Raw genomic sequence first — 15,316 nt, forward strand, 5'->3', positions numbered from 1 at the left:
ATATCAAGGGGCCTATAAATTGCTTGAAATGAGGCTTTAAAAAATTCCATTGGTACTTCACAAAGCTGAGAGTCAGATCTGATGACGGCTCTTGCTAAATTTGGGGGGAAGAGGGTTTGCTGAGAAATCTTGGGAGTGAAGTTACATGAAGAGGATACCACTCCAATTAAAATAAATAAGTTTTAAAATTTTTTAAAAAGAATGCCAGTAGGAGAGTCATTCAGTCTTACCTGACTGTACCTGTAATTTCCTTCAGATGATGTTGGAGGAGAGTGGGGGAACCCTTGGCTAGGCCAAGGAGTAGGGGAGACTGGAAGTGGAGTAGGACCAGCCTCATCAGTGTCTATGGGCCCTAGAAGTGACTTTAGGACCTGGGGATGGGAGGTGAATATTTCGGCTTTGAGCTGCTGCTTTCCCCAAACCCTCCAGCCACACCCGCTGCTTTTGGTAGTGGAAGGAAGAGACTGTTTTGGGAGCAACATCCATGCCAAAAGCTGTGGGGCAGTTTGGATTTTGGTTTCCTAGTTGGGTATTGTTTATTGATTTCCTCTTATTCAATTTTCATTCTTTTCAGGTTTTTGTTTTTTTTAAACAAAATGTTTCTGGACATGGTTTCTGTGCAACACCTTATAAACACCTTCCCTCATAATAGGGAAGCAGGTTCTGAGATTTCAAGTATAGCCTCATGTATATCTGTTTGTGGTTTGCGTTAATCAATCATAATTAGATGAAACTTTCAATAATTATTATACATCTGAATATGCTGAGATAGGTCATTTTGAGGATAGAGGAAAAAAGCTGTTTATGGACAATGAAATATGAAATGAATCTATTATAATCAACTTACATTTTACTTTTTCCAGAACAGATTGGAGAAAGGTATTTAATGTGGAGCTATGGATGAAATACTTTTATGTTTTCTGAGGATTTCAGTTATTTGAAGTAAAACCTAAAAAGACTTTACCCAAGTACAGGAATTTTGGTTTGGCTAGATTGGAATGAAAATAAGAGATCATTGAGGAGATAGATCTGAGGTGATGTGAAGGCCCAGATTATGACCTCAGCCTGAGTTTTCTCTCTCCTTGTGCTCTGTGAAAAAAGTTTCAAATCATGAAAAATTTGATACATTATCCCTTGACAATTATTTTATTTCTCTCTTAAAAAATAAACTTAATAGCAAGATTAGGCTTTGAGTCTAAAAGCTAGTGTCTAACATTTGGAAATGCCAAACAATTTGCATTTTATCTCCCTTGAGGAAAGGGAGCTGAATGACCTTTAACCTAGGGAAGGGTCTTCTGATCTGTGTTTCCTCCTGCTTTTGGTTGGCCCTTCTTCCTGGTGATGTCTGACTCAGAGTTCTAAAAACAGCCACCTTCTGAGCAGGTTTTCTGGTCTTCTCCAGGTGCCTCTTTCCTGAGACCCTTCCCCATCACTTCTCTGCCACCCCTGTTTCCCAGCCATGTGGCTCCTTACCTCCCGCCTCCTCTGGCACCCAGCAGTCTTCCTGTTTCCAGCCTCTTCCTCTGGGCACCATCATGGGAGAGTCATTTGCAGGACTGGAGAATGGATTAGGGCTGACATTGGCAAACCATTCCTAGTGTCCTGCTGCTTTTGCATGCAATTAGAGGTTGGTAGTAGGATAAATCTAAGTATTCTAGTCAGCTGCAAGAGGCACTACTCATCTTGTATTTTCCTTAGTTATCAACATGGCCACACTAGTCAGCTAATCATTTACAACACATCGGGAGGGGAGGGCAAAGGTTATTTTTTCATTTTTGCTGCAGTAGAAGAGAAAATTTTCAGGTACGTGTTCTTGGTTCAGGTAGAAATCTTCATATGGTCATGCCTTTTAAAAAAGTGTGTGTGTGTGTAGTGAATCTTGCTAATCTAAATACTTTCCATATTCTGTTCTATTTACCAGAATTATTAACTCATTTCTTTGCTATTCTCAACTGACTGGAAACTTCAGAAGGGTGTCAGCATCCAAAAGAACATGCCTGATTGGGCATGGGCGCAGGGTCAGCAGACCTGTGTTCTATTCTTGGCCTTACTGGTAACTGTAGTACTTGATGATCTCTTTTAACTGAGCAGTCTGCTTTGAGTTGTTCATTGGAAGGTTCAAATCCTGTGAGGTCAAATCCTGACCAGGCCCCATTTTTTTCTAAAATGGTATGTCTTTGCATGAGAATTTTACAGGCATCCTAATCTCTATAAAATGTCTGCACATCTTTGGCTGTTGCTGTGCCAGAGACCATCTTAACTGCCACTTAACCTGCCACAGGGCCTTATGCAGATTACTCAGGCTCTCTGTCCTTGATTGTCTGTGTCTGTAAAATGGGCTGATGCTTCTGCCACTAGAATTGTTCGGATAATTTACATGAGATAAGATCTATAAAGGGTGCATGAAAACATTTGAAAACAATTGTTCTTCCTGTCTTACCCCATATTAAGGTAGCTAAATGCTATGAAAAGTATAGACTTGTTTTCTTCTTGTAAACATTGAACCTATATAAAATGAAGTTACCTGTTTTTCGTTCATCTGTCTTACAGAAAAGCGCTTTCATTGAAAACCAGTGTGTGGATGGCACAGCCTGGTTAAAAGGGTGGAAGTCCTCCGTCTTGGAGCTTCGTTGAGGAGAGTTCCATCCCCACCAGGCCATTCGGTGCCGTCACACATTCAGAGCTTGCTGGTGGTCATGACCAGCTTCCCCAGCTCTTTTGGTTTCTGGTGTTGATTACTCAGGAGCTAAATCTGGCTTTTCTCTGAACACTGCTGCCCACTGAAGTGGGAATAGTGGCTGTGATTGTGGAAAACCAACTGTTTATAGAGGCTTAGTTGAGTGGGTGTTACATGTTAACCTCATGGTTCGCAGGAGTATAATTGCAGTAGTTTAGCGTCACAGTTGTGCAAATATCCTGTAGCTTCTTTCTTCCAGTTCTTGCTTTCTCTAGAACTGTTTGCCTCCCTCAATGTGCTTATGGGATGTATATAAGTAGTAAAATATGGTAAGGAATTTTTGCTGAGCATCTCAGTTTCCCCTTTGGCTGTATGCCTCTTCTCTCTCAACATACTGTTTGGTCTAAACAACATCAGAGTCTAGGGTATGAGTACATTTATATAAATCACAGCAAGTGCCCCCTGGCTGAGCTTCTGAGAAATGGATGGGGAATGAGGCCTCTTGGGTTCTGCTTTAAGCACTGCCGTGTCATCGTTGGATTGATGAATCACATGACCTTTGATACTAATGTAATGACTGAAGACCAAGGTCTCTTGTTGAGACCTAATAGAGTTGAATCTTAATTACTAGGAGAGGAATCCATGTTTTATATAATACACAATAATAGGTGGTCCCAAAATAATTTTTTGTTTGAGTTTTTACACATTGTAGTTTTCTTCAAAATCATGAGATGATTATTCAGGTGACGGTGACATATATATGTTTCATGCTGAGCACATCCCTTTGTTTGAACCCAGGACTTTCTGTGTCTGGCCTATGGGTGGTTGTCCCTGGAGTCCTGGCTGGCCTTTGTGTAAAGCTCTACCTGCTGTTGGCGTGGACAAGTTCAGCCAGCATTGCATCTAGACAGGGAGGGAGCGCTAACTTCGTGACCTGTCTCTGCTGTAGCTGACTTTACTGAGAAGACAGTTTGATCCACCCTGACTTGGTAGAGAGAAGAGGTGACCCCAGAGGAATATTGGCCTCTGAACAGAGAAGGGGACTGTCTTTCTCATCTCTTGAGTTTTATTTTTGAATACCTCACCCAACAGAGATGAAGTTCGTGTTGTCAACCCAGTTACTGGTACATTAAAATTTACTATACCAGAAATTCATTTTCATCCACTTCCCATTTTCAAAGCTAGCTAAACATTCTGTGTAGCTCAATTTTAGAAAATGTTGTATGCCACTGAGCGTGGTGATGGTGAGATGCCTGTAAAGAGAAGCAAAGAGCCTGCACTGCAGCAGGAAAAGTGAGCCATTTGCGCGGTTGGCAGTTTGTGCTCAGGGCCCTGGCGGAGGGCCAGGCCCCGCAGTGACCACGGGGGCTGGGGGTTTCTGGGAGGCTAACTGGAGGATGTGGTATTTGAACTGAGCTTTGGAGGAAGGATACAGGCTGAGGCTGGAAAGATGGAGGAAAAGCGACTTCCCAGCTGTAGGAAATATCATGAGCAAAGGCATGGAGACAGGAAATTGCAAAACGTGCCCAGCAAGTCCATGAGTGCTGTTGGGGAGAAGTCTGCATGAGCTGATGCCATGGCACGTGAGCCAGAATTATGACTTGGAGGTGGAGCGAGGGGGAACTTGCACAAATTTGGGGACCCACCAAAGGATTCTGGGAAAAGAGGTGAAAGCATGGGAGCTGAGCATTCTCCAGCAGTAGCACCAAGAAGGTGGAGACCAGAGAGGAAGGTTCTTGCTAATTCAGTGTAGTAGTAGGACAGAAAGTGAGGAGCCGAAAATGGTTTGTAGAAATGTAAGGCTTTTATCTGGAATTTCTCTATTGAAAACTTGACTGGATTCTTTTTTTTTTTTTTTTTGCTGATTTTTTTTTTTTTTTTTTTTTTTTGAAGGGGACTAAAGGGCCAGCTGGTTTTGTTGCTTTGAATTTTTTAACCTTGGGTGATAGGATGAAAAGTATTGGAGATTTAAAATTTTAATTTGAGAAATAATATGAAAAATCAACCATCTTTCTCAGCCGCATTTCTGAGAATGAATTCTATGTATGTGCTTAACTTCTGAACTTTAAGTTGTCCCATTCTTCAGGCAAAGTATCTTTTGCATAGAGCACATTCCCTCAGCAAAGAAGAACCACTTTTGAGAAAGGGCTATAAGATGGAGTAACTGGGATTCTGTTAATACTGAGGTTGAAACTGACTGTAGTGTTTAATACGAGCGTTCAGCATGAAGTTTTATTTAACTTCAGGTTATAACCTTAGATAAACAATTTTCTAACCTCATTAATGCTTAATCTAATGTTATATAACAAAGTGTGGACTTCCTGAATCGGTTGATACTGTTGAGGACACAAATGTGTTATAGCCGCATAATATACTTGGTTGTAAGCCAGAGATCTCTTGACTGCAAATGCTGTGTATATTTGCTGCTCTCAGTGTGGTCCTCGGACCAGTGTTATCCTCATCACCTGGAGCTTGTTAAAATTGCAGCCTCACAGCCTCCTGTCCCTTCCTATTGAAGCAGAATCTGCATTGTAATGAGCGCCCCAGGTGATTCGAATGCAAAGTAAAGTTCAGGAAGCCCTGCTGTTTACAGTGATGAGGCCCTGCAGAATCTCAATCCTATCTGTCAAATTCATTCTTAAAATAATGTTCTTTTCATTCTGTTAAAACTGTAGATTATTTTGCTGTTAAGTAGAGCTTGATTTCCCTTTTCAAAGGATTGTAAAGTATTTCAAGGTATTTGGGAACTTCCTGGGTGGTCCAGTGGCTAAGACTCCAGGCTAGTGCAGGGGGCCCGAGTTTGAACCCTAGTCAGGGACCTAGATCTCTCACTTGCACAACTAAGAGTTCACATGCCACAAGTAAAGATCCAGCCTGCCTCACCTGAGACCTGGTGCAGCCAAATAAACTTATTTTAAAAATGAAAAGTACCTGGGCTTATTTTCATTATCAGTAATATAATTTCCTGATACAGCTTCCCTCTTCCCATCTTCCAATTTTTTCCTCTAGAAACACAATTGTAACTCATGCCATATTTCCTCTTTTTTGGTGGGGGGAGGCCTGCATCTTGTCGCCTGTGGGATTTTAGTTCCCTGACCAGGGGTCCAACCCAGCCCACATCAGTGAAAGCCCTGATTTCTAACCAGTGGACCTTCAGGGAAGTCTTGATGCCATGTTTCATATAAACACTGTTGTCCTCTTTATCTTTTGACGTGCAGTCATAGTGAGTTTTAGGTAAAAAATGGCAACCCACTCCAGTATTCTTGCCTGGAGAATCCCATGGACGGAGGAACCTGGTAGGATACAGTCCACGGGGTCACAAAGAGTCGGACAGGACTGAGTGACTTCACCTTCACCATAGTGAGTTAGGTAGAGTAACCCCTACTTGTTTGAAATAGAAACCCTTTCATGTGGAAGGATGACCATTGCCTATTAATATAGTGTTTGCATGTTTAACACTACAGTGTTTTTAGGTGTTTCTTTCGCTGGAACCCCAATATATGAAGGAGAAACATAAATATTTTGAGAGGTTGGCAGGAAGTGGGTGCGAGGACTGACATGTGCCATACCTTTCTTTCCCTTAATAAGTTGTCCTGGGGTAGACACAAATAGTTGGGATTTTCCATTCAAGGCAGAAGTGATCTCCCATACAAACAGGCACTGCATTTTGGCAGCAAGTACTTTGATCCTATAGTTGTTCCCATTAAAATGGAGCAGAGCTTTGACTCTATTTGTTGAGAGTCTAAACTGTATGGATATTGGACTGGGCAGTTTTGACTAGGGAAATCTGAGGGAGAGTGGCTGATGCCCTTGTGGCTGAAGCAGTTAAGAAATTCGCTTGTAGGAAACTTGCTGCTGATGTTATGGGGGAAGGGAGGTCTTTAAAAATTAGACGAGTTTAAAATTTTTATTTACTTATTTTTAGAGTAATTATTTTTAGTTTTTTTGGAATCGGTTTTATGTGGCATCAGGTTAAACAGATTCTATCAAAACTCCCAGGGAATTAGATGACTTTTTAAACCAAGGGTCTTGGATATTTGCTGTTCCCAGTGTAAACATCTTAGCCTGTCTTTGGAACCATTAGGACTGGTGAGAATGGCATGAGAGTGCTTCAGTTTCATGGGATCTATTGCTTGTAGAAACCGCACTCAAATGAAAAACACCATGGACTTCTGATATTGAGCACAGTGTTGCTTTTAAGCATCAGTTGTTCATTGGCTGTTGTCATTTGCTGACATATATTTCTTATGATTTGGTGGGTCTTGGTTACCTGGTAGTCTTTAAGATGAAAACATTTGTGACTTTTAAGGCCTAAATAGACTCATTTATTTTATTAGCTAGTAAAGCAAATGGAAGGTCTGAAAGGGTCTTTAAGAAGACTTTAAAGTTGTGGTTATAGTCAGTGTGTTTATCTCCTTGGAGCTCATATTTTATATTTTAAGTGGATTTTTTTTAAGCCTTAATAAGACGTGACCCCATCCTAACTTTGAAAATCCAGTTTGCTGATGTTTTTTAAAAAATAAATCTTGTCTGTTAAAAAGTGACATTAAAAATAAGTTTTAAAATGTGTCAGCAATCATAATTCTTAAATAATTTTTTTTATTCATTTTAATCTTACCTGAAATTATGCCAATGAGTAATACTCAGGAAAATAGAGTAAAAATTAATTGTATTGTTTTGAAACATGATGCAAAGCCTTCACCTTGATCTCTTTCACAGCTGCTCACCAGTGGTGGGCAGGATACCTCGCCCCTGAAAAATGTTTTCTGTTGTGTGTAATTTGAAAGCCAATCGTATTTTGGAAATAGTAAAGGCAAGCACAAGAGACTTGCTTGGGACACTAAGATTCCATTAAGCTCTGTTTTCTTTTGGAGATGTTTAATTTTTAAGTTTCCATTTTAATGACCTTTGTTATTTTTTCCACTTTGTAAATACGATTCTTCTGTTCAAATCCTTCTGAATCCTCTATATGGTGGCACTGTAATTCCCAGGATTTGGCCTTTGAGGAAACTGAACTACCTTCACAACCTGGCAAGATTAAGAGTGTTTGGAGAGAAGGTTTTTGGGGAACCTTGGTACCCAAGACCTGTGTGCTGTGGGATATCTGGGATGCATGAATGGATGCTTGCCCTCCTGCAATTCATAGCCTAGTGAAGAGGTGGTAGCTTTGTGTTCTTTCCTGGAAGGTTCTGGGGCTGCTGTTGCTGCCAGGATCCTGAGCTTCGTTGTGGAGTTCTGTGTGGGGTTCACGTCTGCAAAAGCCACATGGGCCTCTTTCTCTGTGGGCTGGCGGCCATTACCCAAAGAGCCCAACTTCTCTCAGCAAAATTATGTCTTTCTGCCCTTTAAAAATACTGATTTCCTTTGTTTTAGTTTTGGCCTGTAGACTCTGCTTCCTTTTTTCACTGATGCATTTTTTTTCTGCACATATACATGCATCTGTATATTTATATAGAATGTAAGGCCTTCTGGGCAGGGATCTCATTTTAATACCTCTTTATTCACCTTTAGTGCCCTAAAACAGGCCCTGATGTAATATTTATTCAAAACTAAGTGTGTGTGTATATGTTCACACATATGTGAATGTTGGGATAGAAATGCATTGTGTGTGTACCTGTGTCTTAAAAGCTTAAAAGCCCTCAATGTATTAAAGGAAAAGTCCTCCTCATCTTTTGCTCTTTGTGTTGGTTTTCATGATCTGCTTAGATGCTCTTTGAAAGACCGGGTGAACCCTGGACATCCCAGGCCTTCCACCATGTGAGGGACAGGGATCCTTATTGACTCTGTCCCAGGGTAGTAAGACTGTGGCTCGGGGTTCACTGTGCACATTGGACTTCCCTGTTCTGTTTATCATGGGCAGTAAATCAACTCTACCATTTGCACAGCAATTCTGTTTTCTAGATTATTTATAAGATTGAAACCCATTGTTTATTTTTCTCAGCAGGTTTATTGAGCGAGTCAAGAATAAAATATTGTCTTAAGCAGTAGAGTAAGCCATTAGCCAGTTGCAGCTTGGCTTCAAAACGTAGAGTGTGTGCCTGTGTCTATTTGTGCATGTATGTCTGTGTGTATGTGCGTGTACTGGAGGTGAGAGCCAAGTAAGGTGGAGGAGGTTCAGTGTTGCCAGATCTTTGCAGCTTTGCAAGGTTCTTGTGACTGTTTGTGGATTTATTTATTTTTTCTTCCTTTTAGTCAGTTAGTGAGTCACCATCATATGCTGTTTTATTATCTTGAAAACAGTCTGGAATTTTTATCCTGTGTCTTTGCCATATGAGTGAAACACCACTGGGCATGTTTTGAACAGTATTAAGTTGAAGTTTTTCCTGTGATGTTTGGTTATGTATTTTCAGCTGCAGCTATTGTCTCTTTTGTTCCCAAGTGCAGGAGTTTGGATTTTTCTTGAGTTTGGCAAGAAATGGTGACTTTGGTGTGTTTGATTATTTTCGAGGGCTGGAAGCAGTGTAGGTCCCTTGCCTCTGGGGTTTGGTGATTATTGATTTAGGCACATGCCTCCTAACATCAGAACTTGGTTCATTTTCCCACAAATGCTCTGTTTTGGGAATGGGTTAATGAGATACATTGAGCCAGGTCAGAGGTTTGTAGCCTTGAGTTGTTGAGAGAGGTGTTTAAGTTTTGGAGGGAAAATATGGAACTTGTGTGATAACTGAATTCAAAAGGAAATCAGCCCTGTGAATCTGTAAACACACCACCAGCAGCAGAGTAAAACCAGCAGCAAGTGAACTGCAGACATTCTGGAGAGAGTGGGATAAAAAGCAAAACATAACTTTTTGGGGGCTACACTGTAAGGTTTACAGTTCCTTGACCAGGGAGTGAACCCAGGCTCTTTCCTAACCACTGGACTGCCAGGGAATCCCCAAAACTTTAAAAATAAATTTCTACGTTTGCTCTCTCCTCTGGACTGAAATTTACTTATCAAAACTTGAAGCCCTATTTTTAGTCTAAGCCTGTCAGGTGACTCAGGAGAAAAGTCTGTGTTTCTCTGACCATATTATGTCTACCAGATGTTTAGACAGAATGATCCAGTTAAAGGACAGAGTGATTCTTATATAACCATCTTGTATTCGTATTAAAGTGTACAAATTTAAAATTTAAGAATATGCACCCACTCATGTGTCCAGTCCGGAGAAGGCGATGGCACCCCACTCCAGTACTCTTGCCTGGAAAATCCCATGGACAGAGGAGCCTGGTAGGCTACGGTCCATGGGGTCGAGAAGAGTCAGACACGACTGAGCGACTTCCCTTTCACTTTTCACTTTCATGCATTGGAGCAGGAAATGGCACCCCACTCCAGTGTTCTTGCCTGGAGATTCCCAGGGACGGGGGAGCCTGGTGGGCCGCTGTCTATGGGGTCACACAGAGTTGGACATGACTGAAGTGACTTAGCAGCATGTGTCTTTTAGACTCAGACTAAAGCATACTGTTTTCTTTTGTACTGTGTTCTAATTACTGATTTCCCAAATGCTATGTCTATAAATACCTAACGTTGTTAGGACATTTTTCTAGAAATCGGTGACTTCCAGCGTCTAGGTAGTGAGGATGTATACAGTTTAGTCCTCACACAGTTGATCAGCCTGTTCCGCCAGCTCTCTGGGTGTCAGGAGATGAGGGCAGGGTTTCTGCTCCATCCCAGTGGTCGCTCCCACTGTAGTGCATGTCAGCATGAACCCAAGTGCTAGCCTGCATGCTGTGGACCATGCGTGGTGCCACAGGAGGAGCATGCCTCCTGGAAGATGTACCTGGAGGACTGGAAGCTGTTTGAGGGCTAGGTGTTTTAAACGTTAAAAAACTTGTTTGAAATGTCTTGCCAGAGGAAGTCCTTGAAGTATCCTTGCTGAGGAATTTTCCAAATACCAAATCCCTCTGGAGCATTCCCAAAGACTGCACTTCACTGGTCCTGAGAGCCCAGTGACAGTGGACCCTTAGAATGCGGTTTAAGGTGGTTTTTAGACAGGTCTATCATTTGAAACGCCTTCCTTTCATTGAGCAGGAATCGGAATCACTTCACCTCTGGAGGTTGACCCTCCCTCTCAGAGGGCTCTCAGATGGGTCAGGACTCCAGATTGTGCAAGTTGGGTCCACCCCATACCTTGGGTACTCAGCTTGGGGAGCTGAGGGGCTGCCTTGTCTTTGCCCAGCCGTCCCTGGGCCCCACCCCTTCCTCACCTGGCCCCTCCCTCTTGCCCAGAGGCAGGCACCTGTGCTTATTTCAGGGCATACTTCCTAGCATGACAGAAAGCTGCACTGCAAGCTTTGTTTAGTCTGTTGAGTTGTGCACATCTTGAGGTTAGCATCTTTACCCTGGCTCTCATTTCCCACAATGAAAAGGTGTTAAGATTACCTGATACAGCAGTGCACACTAAGACCAACCATCAGCAAGGCCATTTTAACACCCAGAGTAAATTTGAGTAGAGTTGTCCAGTAACAAACCACAGCATAACCATGCAGGAAGCTGCAGGCTCTTCTCTTGTGGGAAAAACCATTAGCTTCAATCATGGCCCCAGATCCCACCACAGGAGCCTATCAGCACTACCCCACAAGTGTAGTACCCCTCAAATGAACTACCCCTCAAGCCCATTACTGCATGTTTGGTAAACCGCGGCTGGAGATAAAATAGCAGGCCTTTAGCAGACAGACCTAGGGATTGAAAGCAAAGCTGAAGGTCTCCCCAGTCCCTCCAGGGAATAAAGTCTGGAAGGGGCTGTTTGTGCACTAAACTGCCAGCCCTGTGTTTCAAGGGCTGATTGCTGTTTCAATGATTGCTCTGGTGAGTGCTGTCCATTCTCCATATTGGACTTTCTGATTTTCGTTGAGCCTTACCCCTCCCCAGACCCCTTCCCCCTCTTTTCAGATTGGTCGGTGGTGATGGTTTAGTCCCCTTGTCCTGTCTGACTCTTGTGACCCCATGGACTGTATCCTGCCAGGCTCCTCTGTCCATGGGATTTTCCAGGCAAGAATACTGGAGTGGGAGGCCATTTTCTTCTCCAGGGGGTCTTCCTGACCCAGGGATGGAACCGAGGTCTCCTGCACTGCAGGCAGGTTCCTTACTGACTGAGCCACCAGGGAAGCCAGGTTGGTTGGGGCACACCCCAGCAGTGTGCTCCGTGGCGAGTGCACCCTGGCCCCAGGGTGACAGCCTCACCTGTTGTAATCCGCTAACCCAGTCTGAGTGAGAAGCCAGCATTTTGATCTGTTCACTTCTGCTGCATCACGGACTCCATGGACATGAATTTGAGCAAACTCCGGGAGATAGTAGAGGACAGGGAAGCCTGGCAAGCTGCAGTCTGTGGGGTCGCAGAGTCAGACACGACTTAGCGACAGAACAGCGACAACAACAAGGTCTGTCATTCGGCTTCACAGCCCGTCTCTTGGATAAATACAGATCCTTAGGTATCAGGTTGACCATTTCCTGTTCTCAGATGCTGTACTCCTGTACTCCCCCTGCTGGTTTTGAGACAGGTGATGCTTCCTTAGGCTCCGCACTGAAGATGACATGGTCCATTTCCCATGCAGTCAGCTGTGTGTGTAGCACAGGAAAAGCAAGAGAACTCCCTCTGGCTATGGGAAAGTTCCTTCAGTTTCTTAGGCAGGGCTAGCCAGGAATAGATGCGGTAGAGATTCCTCTGCCTCACATCCCGCTCCTAAAATACTGCCAGACCCTGTAGCTGGTTTGGGGTGTTTCTCTATTTGTTTTTCTGCTCACTTCTTGTTTTCCTTCACTGTACCCGCCCCCGCGCGCCCCCTGCCCCTGCCTTCAGCCCAGCCCCCCTTCCCCCCAGCACTCTGCAGGAGTCATTTTTTTATAGCACACATAGCCTTTAAGCCAGAAAGAGAGTGTGTTGCTTATAACAGAATTAATCTCTTTTCTGCTTTTATTTTGAAAAGTCCTCCCTGTTGTTTAACGTGGAGGATATTCGTGCTGAAAGCCTGTTCCGAGTAGGCATTTGTGCATCCCAGAGGAACTTTTGATTTATTTCCTTAACTCTGCCCTCCTTTCTCTGTGGTTCAGAAACCTTTAATGGTCTGTGAAGCTCTGAGACTTCAGTGTGGAACAGTAGTTGGTTTAAGAGCCCCTCCCACTATATAAAGGCCTGCCGGTTTCCACATGCTGGGTTTTTGACTCCCTGAAAGGCTGACCTCTCACAAATTTTGGTTCTACAGCTAGGTATCCTGGGTTGGGGCCTTGATAATGCTTTTGAGTTTGTTTTTTTTTTTTTTTCCTTCTCTCCCTGTTTGAAAAGTTGTGATGAAAATTCCGGGCTCTTGGCCAGCCTGTGGGATGTGCTGCAGTAGGAATGTTTCTGGTGCCCTTTGTTACGGTTCAGCTTTGATTAGGTTTATTTCCCGTAAGCTTGATTTTTGTCCCCATTCCCCTCCCCTTTTTTATGGCTAAGAAGGTTAACTTAGCCAAGGTTAAGCATTTTATTGCGCAAGCTGCTGCAGCCCTTGCTGGGTCACCGTGCCAGGCTTCTGTAAAGAAAGAGACCTGGGGAAGCAACCTTTCCCTCCGTGTTTCCGTTTCTTCCTCGCAAGACTTCTCCCAGGCCTTCTCCTTTTAACTCCTGCTTTCACGTATGCAAGCTCTGTCGGTCCCCTCCCCCGCCCGCTGCCCCTGTTTCTTCTACTCAGGGTGTTCCAGGAAGCCATGGTTCAACTTGTCTTGAGATTTTGTTAAGCCGAAAATCATGGTAGGCCTCTCTGGGGTTTCTTTCAGGTGCTGGGGGAGGAGGCCCCCAGAGCAGCAGTCAACAGACACTCCTTTGATCCTCCTTGTGGTTCTCCGTTTCAAAAGAAAGAAGTGGTTGCAGCTTTAGTGCCCCTGTGACTGTGGATTTATAGCTCTTTTCATCCTTACAAATGAGAGCACTTTACAGACATTGCTGCTTGGCTCCCCCCATTACCCCTGCTGGGGAGGGGGGGCTGCGGTATTGCTGAAGGGAAGGAAACTGAGGCACCCCCACCCCAGGGGGGACCTCACAGGCAGGGCGGGAGTTGGGGTGAGCCCAGGGTAAAGCCTTGGTGGTGTGGGTGCTTGCCTTTGGGGCCATGGTTGCTTTTTATAGGAGGAAAGGGAGACTTTATTACCATAGAGGAGCTTTATTCTCAGCAGGGTTCCTTGGCCAGTCTGCAGTGGTGAAGCATGGGGACCTGAAATCCCCCCGTGTCCCGGAGCGGCTGGCATCCAGCCCTGGGTGAGTGGCGCCAGCCCTGTGCTGGAGGTGCTCTTTGATCACTGCCCCAGTCTCTTTCTCTTGGGAAAAATTTGGTCCTGCTTCCCTCTGGGTTAGGTCCTGGGAGCCTGTCAGTCCAGTCACAGGAGAAGGTGGAGCTTGCTCACGGCCACACAGCTTCATCTTTTTCAGACTCTGCACTGAACCCGTGTGAGCCTGTGTCTAGCTCACCCTGGTTCCCCTAGACTCCGCAGACAGCATCCCCAGACTGGTCCCTCCCAATCAGGAACTTGCCATCAGTGTTGCGCTTCTCACCAGCGTGACTGTTGCCCTGCTTTGATGGAGTCCTTTGTGAGGCTTAGCTTTTGTGTCTAAGTGTCTCTGGAGCTAATGGAGTGCTGTATAGGGTGATTGTGTTTCTCTTCATTACTTCTCCCAGAGTCCTGTGAACTTGTTCTTGCTCGAGCTGAAAATTTGGCCTAAAGTTATATATATAAACAATACCTCTTAGATTTTTAAAGAATCTATTTGGACTAAAAGGAATAGAAATCTCCAACTATTCTAATTATTCCCAGCTCTTCCTTTCTTCTCTCACAGACACACAGTTTTTTAAACTGCAGTATCACATGTATAAAATGTTAGGGTTATTCTATGCACAGTTCCCTTTTAAACCTTTTAGTTTGAATTAACTTCAAACTTCCAAAGAAAGATTGCAAGAATAATATCAAGAATTCCCATATATCCTTTACCCAGATTCCCCAGATGTTAACATTTTATTGCATCGCTTTCAACTCTACCTTTTTCATTCTTCCTTTAAAAGCCTATGTGGTTTTTTCACCCTGAACTATTTGAGGGTAAGTTGCAGACCTGTTGCCCCCTTTCTCTGGCAATGCCTTATAGCACCCTCAGGATTTGTGGAAAGGATATTAACTGCCTGCTTCCCTAGCCAGGCCAGACCCTCCTTCCCCCTTCTGCAATGGAAGGACCCATAGGTTAGACACTTGGAGGCAGGCAAGAGGTTCTGCTTAAGATGTGTTCATTTTTTAGTAACCTATGTGCTGGTGTCAATACCTTTAAAACAGGGCCCAGTTTCTCACTTCATAAATAGAAACAAAACGTTCTGATTACTCATCAGAACTGAACAGTGTATTAAAAGCTCTACATGGTGATCCAGTAGGGTTTATCCCAGGAACGCAAGGATAGTTTCACCTCAGTTACGTACCGCTGCATGACGTAGCTCCCCACCCAGGCTTAGTGGTTTAAAACAGCCGTCAGACTGTGTTCACGGGCCCTGTGGTTCAGCAGACTGTGAGGGTGATTGTCGTTGCTCTCTGCTTTCTGAGCCTTCAGCTGGGAAGACATGGATGGCTAGGGGTGATGCCGGGAGCTCACAGCTCATCCTGACTGTGATGACAGAATTGTCTCTGAGGCTGGGCTTGGTGGGCACTGT

General features: G+C 44.0%; 1 protein-coding gene across 13 annotated transcripts in view; it reads left to right on the plus strand.

Annotated features, from left to right (window-relative positions):
* The window catches only part of RERE (arginine-glutamic acid dipeptide repeats), a 418,492-nt gene that overhangs the window by 361,214 nt on the left and 41,962 nt on the right, over nt 1-15,316 (plus strand). The window lies entirely within an intron of this gene.

Source organism: Ovis aries, chromosome 12 (assembly GCF_016772045.2).
Source record: "Ovis aries strain OAR_USU_Benz2616 breed Rambouillet chromosome 12, ARS-UI_Ramb_v3.0, whole genome shotgun sequence".
NCBI classification, from domain to species: domain Eukaryota; kingdom Metazoa; phylum Chordata; class Mammalia; order Artiodactyla; family Bovidae; genus Ovis; species Ovis aries.